This window comes from Malania oleifera, chromosome 11, assembly GCF_029873635.1.
Source record: "Malania oleifera isolate guangnan ecotype guangnan chromosome 11, ASM2987363v1, whole genome shotgun sequence".
Lineage (NCBI taxonomy): Eukaryota > Viridiplantae > Streptophyta > Magnoliopsida > Santalales > Ximeniaceae > Malania > Malania oleifera.
Window position 1 is genome coordinate 44,396,659 of NC_080427.1, and position 15,588 is coordinate 44,412,246.

Below are 15,588 nucleotides of genomic sequence, written 5' to 3' on the forward strand. Positions count from 1 at the left end.
ACAGCACCACCTCTTCAAACTATTCAGAAATATTGGCAGTTCACGAAGCAAGTTGTGACTGTGTATGGTTAATAACTATAATCCAACACATTAAAGGGACAAGTGGATTATCACTAAAGAATGGCACACCAACAATATTGTATGAGGACAATGCAGGATGTATTGCACAAATCAAAGGTGGGTACATAAAAGATGATAGAACTAAACATATTTCATCAAAGTTCTTTTACACTCATGAACTTTTGAAGAAAGGAGATGTTGACATTTGCAAAATTCGTTCAAGTGACAACTCAACAGATCTATTCACAAAAGCATTGCCAACTTCAATTTTCAAGAAGCATATACATAACATTGGAATGCAACAACTTAAGGACATTTCTTAATTGATTGTATTTTTTTAGGGGAAGTATGAATATTATACTATTTTCCTTCGTTAAGGTTTTGTCCCATAGGGTTTTTCTTAGCGAAGGTTTTAACGAGGCATATTCATAGTGTACAGTCATCCAAAGGGAAGTATTGTAAAACATATATATTTATGTGGATGATTATCTAAATAATAACCTTTGGTATGCCCATATAATGGTTCATTATGTGGTTAACCTTTGAGATGTCAATATATTTGTCTATATAAGGACATGCTTTAGAACAAAATAAGAATAAGATTATAACGACCCAAAAATTCATATAATTTTTTTTCTTATGCTATAAAATCATATTTCTCTGATACCTCTCATAACATCTACTATAACATCTTAGTCCCAAAGTGGGCACCGAGGAATCTTATTCATAAGATAACACACCTATGCAGCGGAAAACATAAAATCATATAACCATAATTACAATACCAAAATTCAGTATTTTCCCAAAACATATATGTGACGACCTACTTAATTTCCTCATTTTTTTATATATAATAAAATCAATATCACAAAACTCAGCATATCATAATCCCGTGGGTACCAGGGATACATCAGAAACACAATGTAGAAGCCTAAACAGCAGGAAACATACAATCATATACATCTCATTATACCATACATCACAATACCATAGTTACTAATACCATTGTATTTATATACACACAGTACACAACCCAAAAGATATCTTAGGGTCATCATATCCCACAAAATACATCCGACCCTATCAAAACACTTACCCTTCTGGAAGGGCAGATCAACCGTACTAGATCAGCGGGGCTTTACCCGCTTTCCTATCAAGGGCTCTTGAAATGTTTATGAAATTCGGGGTGAGACACTTCTCAGTAAGGGAAAAAACTAATATTAGTGTGTGACAACATGAGTATTTATGTGTTTTGTAACGACCTCAAAATTCTTACCATTTTAATTTTTTTTTTTTATGCATACAGTAAACATTCCTACGCAGCAGAAACAAAAAGCATATCACTATTGCCACATAACTGTACAATACCAGAATCCAATATACAGACCATACAAAAATGCCCCTCAAGTATCATCTATTCCAAAACATACACTACTCTGACAAAAACTCACCCTATAACCAAGGTGATATGGGCTACACTCTATCCGTGAGCCTGATCTGCTCGCCTAGCTGGCTCACCTGAAAAATGTGAGAATAAAGGGGTGAGTCGACGCTCAGTAAGTGGAAATATGCTATCACTAGTGTGTGGCAACTAAGTTAAGGATACTTTTTTAAAATAATAACTAATCTGCAATGTAATAAATCATCTGTAAAACATATCTTTCTTTCACAATTCAAAACATATTGTATCATTTGCTTTTTCTACTTTTTATACTGGTAATATCATTCTATACTGTAAAACTGTAAATATATAAATATCTGTACTTTATCCCTGGGACTCTGTACGTCATGATTTGACCCCTCATGACAGGGTTGTGTGGCCCGTAGGTGGGACTCTATCTGGTCGGCCCTCCAGATAGGTCATCATACTCTACACTCCTCAGTCCGACCAAACTGCATCCTCTCCTAAGCTCGAGACTGGCTACTACCTCATCAAACCGACCCCCTCAACCCAATGTACTGGGGAGCTGCATACTCTCCGAGCATGGCTGATGGTACCCACATACTATCTGAGCTATGTGGTTGCACTCTATCTGTATCTAGCAACGGTACCGTGCACTGTAATCTGTATCTATCTGTGTAACTTTCCTCAGAGATCTGATACTATATACATATATACATATATATATTCTTTTACTTTTTTCATCGTGTTTCCAAAATTACCATAACTCTGTCTTTCTGTACTGTAAACACTGTATCTCTGTGTGTTGTATCTGTAGCATCTTGATGCTACCTCTGTATATCTATCTGTGTATTCTATATATATATACTTTGTATGTATGTTCTGCATGTTATGGTAATAGGAAAAACATGGCATGTTAAACTCTATATTTACTGTTCTGTATAAGCTGTGATATTAATACTGTTCTGAATAACACTGTATACATGTATATGTATGTATATTTCTCTGTAAACATAAATCTATATCTGTATATTCTGTGTAAGTCCACATACTGAAAAAGCTTTATAAACTGCATACACTATTATTAACTATGTACTCAGTATAGTATGATACATCACAAAACTATATAAATTCTTTATCTCATGAAAATCTACTTAGGCCACACAAACATTTAATTCATATTCTGTATAAACTAAATAATAATCTGGTATGAATCTATGTCTATAAAATCTCTGAATACTTTATAAAAATTCCTAGCATAGCATATTTCCCTTACCTCAACTTTGAAAAGCCCCTATAAAAATTTGGCTTTATACCTGCAGGATTCCTAACCCGACATCCTAAAAACGCAATCCCCCAAAACAAAACATCAGTATTTCCTAGTCTACATCATTTTCTATAACTGTCAGGAAGTCAAAAACTCAATAAAAGACCTTACCCAGAATTTGGGATGAAATCCAACTTCGTTTTCTCGACGATCTGCTCCGGCAAACTTGTGGAGAACTCTACTAAGAGCGTCGTGGTAGCTTCGGATCGTCGATCCGGCGACCGGTGGGGCCGAAAATGAAGAGATAAGGGAGAGAGAGAGAGAGAGAGAGAGAGAGAGAGAGCTCGGTGAAAAGTGAAAATAATCCCGGATTTCTACTATTTATAAACCAGGGGATGTCGTCAATGAGACCCTATGTTCGTCGATGAGTCCTTCACAAATTTCATTGATGAGGCCCTGTATTCGTTGATGAAATTCAGGCTGCCTCAGAACCCCTCTCGGCATTTTCTCATCAACGAAATTTCTTAACTACTCGTCGACGAATCCCTGTATTTGTCGACGAGTCCTTGTAATTTCTTGAATTTATTTTATTCTCCAAAATGCAATGTCGTTGACGAACAAAGTCTACGGCCTCCTTCTGTTTCTGTATCTATTTTCCTCTCTCTTTAATATTTGAATATGGATATTTTCTGGGTCATTACATGTTTTATATAAAATCATACATAAACATATCAATATAACTGTCTGTATCATATCTGGGAAACATATATTTTCAAATCATTGTAGAACATACATGATTTTCATAAATATAATTCATCTCGTATAACATAATAAGAAAACAATCATGATAGGTTAGCTAGTTATTGTCATGTATTACCCCCATATGACTGGGTTGTGTGGCCCGAAGGTGGGACCTGACAATGGTTGGCCGACCACTGCCAAGTCAAGAGTACAATCTATAAGTCTGATGGGTCTACCAAACCTGGTCCGTACACCAGGGGCGCTCACACACTTCTTAAAACCATATTGACCATCCAATCTCACACCACTCCGTACAGCGGTGTTAACACAAATATCATGATCATGATGACCATGGACACATAGCAACGGTACCGTGCAAGTACTAGCTTAGACCAAGCCAATCAGGTTCTGATATCATATAACATATACTGAAACTGTGATACATGGATATTTTATATCATTAATTGTCAAATCAATCATATCATTTTGCATATATATGTATATCATGAAAATCATCGGCTCGTATGCCGATATTTCACATTTTATCATAGCTCGGCCCGTACGCCGGCAAATCATATTCATAACTCAACCCATACGCTGGCAAATCACATCCATAGCTCGGCCGTACGCCGGCAAATCATATACATAGCACGACCCATACGCCGGCAAATCATATCCATAGCTCAGCTCATATGCTGGCAAATCATACACATATCTCGGCTCGTATGCCGCCAAATATATCAAAATCTCGGCCTATACACTGATTTTTCTTTATAAAAATTCGTATCATTAACACATTTCCAGAAAACAGTTTTTCATTGTAATTCCTACTTATGCCACATGAAATAGGTTTTTCATATATCTAACATACCATCATTTTTAGCAGTATTTCCCAAATATAAATCATATATAAATATATTTATTTTCTTGAAATCAAATGCTATAATATTATACATACTTTTCATAAAATACTAGTTTAGTTTATCCCCTTACCTGAATCTTGAAAAGCTCCTAAGAGAAATACTTCTTCACCCGCAGGGTTCCCTGTTCAACACTCTGAAAACAACATTCCCCAGAACTAAAGTTCAGTATTTCTACATGTATTACACCTTCTACAACTATCAAATAACCAAATACTGAGTAGAAAGCCTTACCCTAGATTAAGGATGGTTTCCAACTCAGCCACACCAACGATTCGCTCTAGTAGATTTGCAGAGAACTTTCCTAGGAGCATCACGGTGGCTTCAGATCATTAAACCGGCGGAAATTTGACCCAAAAACTTAGAGAGAAGGAGGAGAAAGCGAAGGATGAGAGAGAGAGAGAGAGAGATTCTGTGCAGAAAATTTTGGCCAAAAATGGATTTTAGGCCTATTTAAACTGTGGCATTCGTCGACGAGTCACGTCATCTCGTCGACAAGGACAAGAAGAAGACTCGTCGACGAACCTCAACTCTCGTCAATGAATTTCAGACTTCCAAAATCCTCTCTCGGTATCTTCTCATTGACGAGACGGAACTTCGTCGATGAGATCCTGAAGAACCCTCGTCGACGAAACCCTTGTGTTCGTCGATGAGGCCTGAAAAATTTCTTAGGATTATCGTTGGTTGCCTCCTTCTGTTACTGTTTCCATTTTCCCTGTCTTTTTATTATTTAAATACCATTATTCTTCGGGTCATTACAATATATACATACACATCTTCCCAAAAACCTCCACCTGATCTCCTAGAAACTACTAATAAATACATCCCTTAAAAACACTTACCCTTCAAATAGGGCAGTACAAACGTCTTTTTTATCTCCGGGCCTAATCTTCTCGTTTAGTTAGATCACCTAAAATGTGTTAATTTACTAGGATGAGACAATTCTTAGTAAGACGAAATATACTATTACCAGTGTGTGGCAACTGAGTTTACATGAACAATATACTTTTAATCAACTGAAACTGAGATAACATGTAAAATAAAATATGGTATAACTCACACCTATGTGGCTTAAAATACAAGTATTTCTGAACTTTCTATTGAAATAACTACGATACCGTACTCTGTAATCTGATTTGTCCCATCAGAGTCTGATAATTTATAATATTATTTAATATATCTTACTATTTTAACATGTTTCTGTTTCAACTGTAATAATCATAACTGTAATGACCTGAAGAATAATGGTAATTAAATAATGATAAAAGAGGGAGGAAAGGAAATAAAAATGGGGTAGCAGGTAGCGTTCGTCGACGACGCAGCATATTGGGCTCATCGACGAGGGTGCTTTTCGTCGACGAGAAAATACCGAGAGAGGTTTTGGGTGATTCTGAATTTCGTCGACGAGGAGAGAGCTCATCAATGAACGCCCTTTTTTGGTGGATTTTTGCCGCAGAAATTCTCTCTCTCCCTCTCTTTGGTACCCCTCTCTTCTCTCTCAATTTCTGGGCCGAATTTCCACCAGTTCGACGATCCGAAGCCACCACGACGTTCCTGGGAAAGTTCTCTGCAAATCTACTGGAGCGAATCGTTGGTGGGGCTAGTTCGGAATCCATCCCAAATTTAGGGTAAAGCTTTCTACAAAGTATTTGACTTGTTGACAGTTGTAGAAAGCATAGTACACGTAGAAATACTGAAGTTTAGTTCTGAGGAATGTCATTTTTAGGGTATTGTTCGGGAAACCCTACGGGTGTGGGACTGCTTATTTTAGGGGCTTTACAAGAATCAGGTAAGGGGATAAACTAAGCTAGTTATTTTATGAAAATGTATGTATGTTATTACAACATCTGATTTCAGGAAAATAAATAAATAAATAAATATATATATGTTTTATATTTGAAAAATATTGCTGAAAAATGATGGTATGTTAAATATACAAAAAACCTATTTCGTGTGGCATGAGTAGAATTTATAATGAAATATTATTTTCTGCCAATATGATAATGATATGGATATGATTTATCGGTGTACGAGTCGTGGTATGTATGTGATTCACCGGCATACGGGCCGTGCTATGGATATGATTGCCGGCGAATGGACCATACTATAGAGATGTTTTGCCGGCGTATGGGCCGAGCTATATGTATGATTTGCCGGCGTACGAGCCGAGCTATGGATATGTTTTACTGGCGTACGGGCCGAACTATGGTAAAATATGAAATACCGGCGTACGGGCCGATGATTTTCATGATATACGTACATATGCAAAACGATATGATGATATTGATTTGGTAATTAATATGGTATGAAATATCCATGTATCATAGTTTTATTATATGTTATATGTTATCAGAACCTAGTTGGCTTGGTTTAGGCTAGCACTTGCACGGTACCGATGCTATGTGTCCATGATTTATCGTGATATTTGTGTTAACGCTGCTGTACGGATAACGTGAGGTTAGATGGTCGATGTGGTTTTAAGAAATGTGAGTGTTCCTAGTGTATAGACTAGGTCTGGCAGACCCATCGGACTTAAAAACTGTACTTTTGACTTGGCAGTGGTCAGCCAACCATTGTCAAGTCCCGCCTTCAGACCACACAACCCAATCATATGGGGGTAATACATTACTATAGCCAGCTAACCTACCAGGGTTTTTTTCGTATTATAGTTACATGAGATGAATTATGCTTATAAAATTATGTATGTTCTGCCATGATATAAGAATATAAGTTTTCTAAATATAATGCAGACAGTTATGCTGATATGTTTATATATGATTTTATTTAGAACACGGAAACTCATGTTGCCACACACTAGTATTAGTTTATTTCCCTTACTGAGAGGTGTCTCATCCCGAATTACATGAAATTTTCAGGAACCCCTGATAGGAGAGTGGATAAAACTCCGCTGAGATAGTACTATTGATCTGCTCTCTCTAAAGGGTAAGTTTTGGCGGGGGTGGTTGGATTTTGTGGGAAATATCCCTAGGACTTTCTTTTTGGGATGTGTATATAAATATAATGGATGTAGTAACTCTAATATTGAAATGAATGAGTTTGCGTTATGATATTATGATTTTATATTTCTTACTGCTTAGGTTTCCTGTAACACCCCGACCCCGAGGGGCCTGGGATATTAACTTTTTACTATTGATTTACAGCGGAAGCAAATAAACTCTATTATTATTAAACCAGAGCGGTAATTATCCATATTACAATCATTTATTTCAAAAGAAGAAAAATTACATAAGCATAAATATCTGGCATCATACTAATATTTCTAAATAATCTTTATTTTTCTATCCCCATCCGCATGCTTGCTAAGCCTGATTTCCAACATGCTATTCAGAGTTATCTGAAATAAAAATATGATTGGAGTGAGACAACGCTCAGTAAGTAAATAAGATTATTATTAGTGTGTGGCAAAAATGAGTTTTTTAAAAATTTCGTAAAACAATATTTAACATTATAACTTCAAAACTGTCTCTAGAATAAATATAAATTTAAAAATTTTTGCATAAAACTTTTACCATCAACTATAACAGTAAAATTTTATAATCATATACTATAACTGTTAAATTAAACTTTTAACTTTAAAACTGTATAAATATTTAATGATAAATATACATATACTTTTCTTTATACGTTTTCTTTAGATCGTCATTTAAACACTAAAATGATCATTTTCATGTAAACTTATACTTTTCCTTCAAATCATCAGTAACTTTGTACACGTAATATGTATAAACATATATTGTAAAAACCACCCTTAGGCCTGTTTGCTGTGAGTCATGTTTACCCCCATGACTGGGTTGTGCGATCCGAAGACTGGACTTAGCTGGCTGGCCGACCAAACTAAATCAACGTACGTAAACTTTAAGTGAGATTTTCCTTATTAAGTCCTGGTCCGGAACTAGGTGTGCACTTAGGAGAAATCCACTAACATAAATAACCACTCTGTAAACAGTGTGGGTGCACTCTGATCCGTATAAACTTTAAGTTGCGGTACCGAGCATCTGTAACTTTGAACTTTCGTTGCCATAAGGGGTTTTAAAATCATCTTATTATAATTTATGTAATTTAAAATAATATCATGAAAATCTCATCTTTACTCATATTTTCAAAAAAAAATGTAACATAAAAATAAACTCATGCCACATAATTTTTGTGTTAAAATATATATAATTTTATTTTTGAATAGAAAGAAATGCTGAAAATTTCCCCGAGGGGATTAGAACATTTATTAACCCAAAAATAGATGCAAGTATATTAAAGATAGAACTGGTATAATTAAATATGCGTAAAAATAAACTCATGGAAATTTTGTGGAACTAATTAACATAATTAAAATTTACTTATAAAATAAACTCGGGTATAAATTTAAATAAAAAAAAAACTAACATAATCAAAATTTACTTACCTTTTTCCTTACGAACACTGTAACTATCTCTAAGAAATGAGATCGGAAAGAGTGGGTGATTGAGAACTTACTCAAAAATTCTCTCTCCACCACAATTTCTTTCACTCATTAATTCCTCTTTTCTTTAGAAAATTGTTGTGAAAAATGAAGGTTGAGAGCTCCCTATTTATAGGAAAATTTTGGGGAAGAAATGAAATTTATAAAAGTGTGGGGAGATGGGTGAAATTATAATTTTTAAAAATTAAAGAATGGGCAAGGGATGGGTAAGGTATGGGTTGAGTATGGGATGAGGATGGAGGCCATGTGGGAGTGCTTGCCACCATTCCCATTAAATAAAATTTTAATTAATCACTTACCTAATTAATTAATCAATTAGTTAATTATTTTATTATTTTTCTTAATCATTATTATCATTATTATTATCATTGTTATTAATTTTGAACCATTTTTAGTATTTATTTATTTTTGAATAAGAATTAAATTTGAATTTTAAAAATTCATGTGGGCCCCACATGGTCTTGTGGGCCCCACATGGTCTTGTGGGCCCCACACCACTTCGAGACCCAAACGGATCCTACGTAATTCCAATAATCCTCATACGATTTTATGAGCCCTACACAGCTTCGAGACTCGTGTAAACCTCCACACAGCTTCGGGACTCATGTGGGCCCCACACAGTCTTGTGGGCCCCGCATATGATACTTATATTATTATTATTTTATCATATATTTTTACAAACTATGTCAGTCAAAACATTATTTAATGTACTTATTTACGTATATAAATAGTGTCTACCCTGTTTTATCCTATGAAATTCCATTTTGACCAGGCTGACCTCCAGGGAGCGACTGAGCCGCAATGGTCTCTGAGCACTCGCTTAGACAAGGTCTTTCTTAGGCATCAAACATGGAATCAAGGATCCAAACAGAGAAACACTTTCTTTTTTAATACTAACTATTATTATTATTATTCATTTTTTTTTTCTTGGGTTATTACATTTCCGTTATATGTTTCTGTTATATCCCTGGTACCCACGGATTTAGGTTGATCATGATCTGCTGGATTTATTATACTGATTTGTTTTATTTAAGGAATATATATATATATATATGTCACGCCCCGAACCCGCATATGGGTCTCAGGTGTGAATATAGTAACCTAACCTGTCTCTGTATCAATTCAAGCATACATGATACAATACGATAAAAGGACCCAACCCCATGAGGTACACAAATACCCTATACATATACACATAAGCATCCATACTCATTAGTTACACAATGGAAAATGCTTCATCAATCAATATAACATACCATACCAGAGTCTGTACAAAACTAGGATACATAAATCCATACAACACTAAGGTATACAATCCCATAAATACCATACATACTCCGGGTGTCTACCAAAAACCATCACGACAACCTGGTTACAACATCTCGTACCTAATTAGGTACTAACAGCAGCTAAAGACACCCCCGCTTCCGATTGCTAGGATGCTAAATACAGCTACCTGATGGACTTGAAAACATTGTATGTACATTCGGGGCGAGACACCTCTCAGTAAGGAAGAAAACAGGTTATATCAGTGTGTGGCATACCAATGTTATTTTACGCAAAACATAACACTATACAATACGATACAGTTCGAAAACAGTTCCATACAGTTTTAGTATTTTCACAAATGCATTCCAGTATATACGATACCCAAAACATACGGTCAGTGTCGTCGCACTAATACGCAACTACGCTATGAAACCCGAAACTTCACAATGATTACATTGCCAATACGATGTAGTTCACAACAGTACACAACTACTCCATGAATCCAAAGTCTCATAGTGATTACATAGCCAACACGCAACTACTCCATGAAACCCGAAACTTCACAGTGATTACTTGCCAATACCGTGTAACTCACACCCCTCGATGACCAGCCGGGATATGTAGTGATATTTCACACCCTCAGATATAGAGCCGGACACTCTCGCCCACGATTTTCACACTGGTACATGGCGTAGCGTACTGTAATTAGCCACCACATAATTGTTTCGACGTACGGTAATTAGCTGCCACTAGCCGATTTCACAAAACCTAGAATCATTTTGGAGCTCACACTCCTATACATTTCAACGTACGGTAATAAGCCGCCACATAGCTATTTTACAATTATCTGGAACAACTACATACAACCATACATACCACACTTATCTGGTTTGCGGCAAATTATATCATTTTCCATTTCAAGTATACAGTTTATGCAAATATGGATAACAGTCATCTCAATAATACAGTTTAAACAAAACGGACGGTTTTCCAAACAAAGTAGAGATGATACCCGAAATCCCTAAATTTTCCCAATAACTGTAACCCAAAAATCCCGTATTTTTACCCAATAGATTTTCTCAAATAAGTTACCAAACCATACATACAATCGTAGCCTACAAGCTTACCGATCTCGATTTCGAAAATAAACTGATATAAACTAAATCCCCTTATCTTAACCCGAAATCCAACTACGAACTCTATGGTTTCCAAAACTATGAACCGAGACTTCAAAACCTACAAACCACAATACAATACATGCTTACAATTCGTACTACTACACATATTCTGAATCAGAAATGAAAACCGAGCCTTACCTCGATTTTAGCCTGAAACCCGAAAACGCTCAAAACGAGATTCCGATCCGCTAGAAACGTAGAGAATCCTTCCCTAATCCTCCAGTAACATTGGATTTATGAATCAAGTGACAAACGGCAAAGAAAACTAGAGAGAGAGAGTTCTTCAAGTTCTAGAGAGAGAGAGGGAGAGGATATTTTGAGATTACTTAGCTTAAAAGCAATGGAAACTGACATTTATAGCCCTTGACTTGGCCGCCCTCATCAACAAATTGTCGTTCTCATCGACGAGTTTGCCATTGCCTTCCTCGATGAAGCAGTGGCCTCATCAACGAGCCTGAGATCCCCGATTTCGACGAAATCTGGCCTCATGGACGAATTCTGCTCAATTTACCAATTTACCCTTCTTTTACATAATTGATCCATATATCACGGTTCAGGTACTTACAATATATATATATATGAAAATTAAGCAGGTTGTTACAATAACACTGTAAGAGCTTATCTGAATGAACTGTAAAATCTAAAGATTATGGTTTTGAAATCTGTATATCATGGTATTCTGAAAATGCTATAAAACATCTTTCTATTTATATATATTGTAAATCATGATACTTTGAAAGTTGTGTAAATTTTATTATGAACTGATGTTTATTCATGCCACACAATTAAATAAATAAGACTCATAAACTGTAACCCGTATTTTCTAATAATAAAGATAATTTATAATCTGTAGAATTTCCTTGAAAACACATAATTTTATACCTTAAAATTCATATCCCAAAATACATATATTTTACTAGTAAAAATTCCTACAATTACTAGCATAGCATATTTCCCATACCTCACTAACTGGGAGGCCCAACTCCAACTTTATTTTTACGCCCACCACGTACTAAACTCCAAAACCTTAAAATAATGTACATTTCCTAATTCAATCAACCCAAACTCAAAATAATAATACCCTTCTTTTCTTCAGGCTCACATATCTCTTTTATCCATAAAATTCTAAACTACTTAATTATTTACCAACGTTACCCAAGCTCCTGAGAAAACACCTACTGGGATCTTCAGCCCATGCCTGTGGTGTTTGGAAACCCAAACCTTGAAATCACAACACCCTACTTCAATCAACTCAAACTTTCGTATATTTTCATCTAATACAAGATTTGGGTTCAGAAAAGCCTACTAACTATATAAATCCTAAAATAACCTACGTACCCTGATTTTGGGATGGTGCCTAAACTTCTCAAATCAAAATTCTACTTCGGTTAAGTTGTAGAGAATTACCCCAGGATTATCGTGGTAACTTCTGATCGTCGAAACGGGGTGAATCGGAGCGAGAAATGAAGAGAGAAGGAGGGTTGGCCGAAATTTTAGAAAGAGAAAGCTAAGAGAGAGATTCTCGCCAAAATCCGTCTTTTGTATATTTATAGGTCGCTGGACACGTGGCTTTGTTGACGAGACACGTGGACTCGTCGATGAACTTATGAAGGGAGTTCGTCAACGAAGATGATGAGTTCGTCGACGAACCGAAGGGTCTGAATTTTCCCTCTCGATATCCTTTTGTTGACCAGACAATGAAACTCTTCCGCGAACCATATAAAGACGTTCGTCGACAAAACCAGGTAGTTCGTTGGCGAACCCTAACTTTGGTTTCTTTTTGAATTTTTCCTTTTTCTCTCATTTATCCTTCTTTCTTTCTATTATTTAATTGTTATTATTTTCTGGATCTCTATAAAGATGATTAGCAACATCTACTTCCTGAATAATTAGACTGTTGAATTTTTATAACTTAAAACTTTTATTTGTATTCCTCTTTTTATTTCATTTACAACAGTATTTTCTTTTTCTTTCCCCAACATTTTTCAAACTCTAAATGGGGCATTCAGGTTACAAAGTTTTCAAAAATTTCTCTTGACATTTAGGGCATGTTTGGATTAAGGATTTTGGTTCAGAAAAGGAAAGGAAAGGAAAACAAGAAGGAAATTCATTTTCCACTATATTTCCCCTCAATGCCAAACACTACTTAAAATGAAAATTTATTTTAATATGATTAAAAGTTCAAATGTAAATGATGTATAAAATCATATTTTTATTGATTAATTTGATATATTTATTATTTTCTTTCTTACATTCTTTGATAACCAAACATGAAAAAAGTGAATTTCTTCATATTTTCTTTTCCTTTTTCAAAAATTTTTTTTTTTGGTGCTTCTATGTTCGTTTTAGGATGCCTCCTTAAATTTAAATTTAAAATTTATTTTCTTTATGTACTAAAAAATAAAACAAATGTATATTTTCATAATAGGTATCTATATGTTTATTCTAGGTTGTCTATAAATTCAATGGTGCCAAAACTATTCTAGGTTCTCCCACTACTCTTCCTTTTTGCATTTAAACATTTGTTATCCTTCACATTTTCTAAATTTATTAATTTAATTGTTCATTTTTAAATTCATAATTTTCATTTATAAATTTGTATGCAAAAAGTTGATACGCTTTGCATATGCTCGATAGTATGCTTGTTTAAGCAACACTATGCTCGATGATATGCTTGTTTAAGTAAGAGTATCAAAGGTGATACTTTCTTTTTTCAATTCTCGAATTCTACCTTGTTATATTTCTTTTTGGCTCTTCGAGAAGTGTATTTATACATGTCTCTAACGTTAAAGAACACTTGCTTCTTGTCGTTTAGCTTCTTATTTGTACGGTTCCATGTTCACTCAATTAAATAAACAAATAATCTTGAACATTATTTTTTAGGTGCGTTTAGTCGATCAATATTTTAAATATGCTTACTTTTGCCAGATGCATAATTGTTTGAGAATTAATTATAGATAAATAAAATACCTATTTAGTCATGAAAAGAGTTATTTTTTATTTTCTTTTTAAAAAAATTATCAGTATCAAATTATTCTTAAAAAATTTTGAATGTTTATACGAAAATTTTGAAAATAAAATTTATGATTTTTCAAATAATCGATATTAATATTAAATGCTATAAAATATTTTTAAAAAATACTGTAACTATTTGCCAGGAATTTTTTTTTCTTCATTTTCTTTACACTTCTGAGATATTGATTCTAAGAGCTGCATAAGAAAAGAAATTCAAATATAATTTTACTTGACGTCGTATTCAAATGCACACATCCAAATCTGAAGTCCAAACTCCAAACTTCGAAACAAGGGTAAGTATTTTGTGTCATTGGCCTTTTCATTAAAATCACAAAATCATGCAAGCATGGTTGTTTGATCGATATTTCCATTTCCTTTTTCCTGCTCTGCATATTCTGGAAAATTTTACAAGGACTTGAAAAAGCATGCAAGCTGGAAAGGCAGGAACAGAATCTCATATCAGTGTGTTGAGAGTAATGTGATTTGAAATTATTAACTAATTGGGAGAAGCATGATGAAGTTTAAGCCTCAAATTTCAAAGATGGTAATGCAAAAGGCACAAGGTATGGGCAGATTTAAGAAGCAAAAGTCAAAATTAAAGCAGAAGATTGAACAACTTTACTCTAAAAATAATGAAGCAACTAATATTCAAATGAACATGTCTGTTGAAGAATGAAGGAACCTGAACCTGGTGCGGGCAGCTGCGCATAACCGTACCTGCACAATTCTTGTTTTTATTTCATTTATTTAATTTGTTTTATTCTTTCTCCATTCTATTACAGGGATTAGTTAGCAATAATTGTTTCTTTTATTCTTGTAGTTAGCCTCTAACGATTTTGATTCTTTCATTTTACTGTATATATACTTTGCTAATTCAAACACAGCAGCAGGCGAGAGAATTACACTACCATTTCGTCTTCCCTCTGTTCTGCATTTCCTTCTTCCCTTCTCTATCTGATTCATTGCAATTCAGCCCCACTACCAACAGCAGAGTCAAATTCTTACATGGTATCAGAGCACGATGGATGAATCTTTCAATACCAGCCAAACCACTCCTCCAAATCCACCACCAAACATCAATTTACCAGCAGCTGTTCCTCACGACCCAACGCAACCCACCAGTCCCTATTTTATTGGCAGGAACGATGGTTCGGGTGCCAGGCTTGTCACACACACTTTGGACTGCAGCAACTACCATTCTTGGGCTAGATCCATGAAGAGGGCTTTGTGGATCAAGAACAAACTCGGATTCATTGATG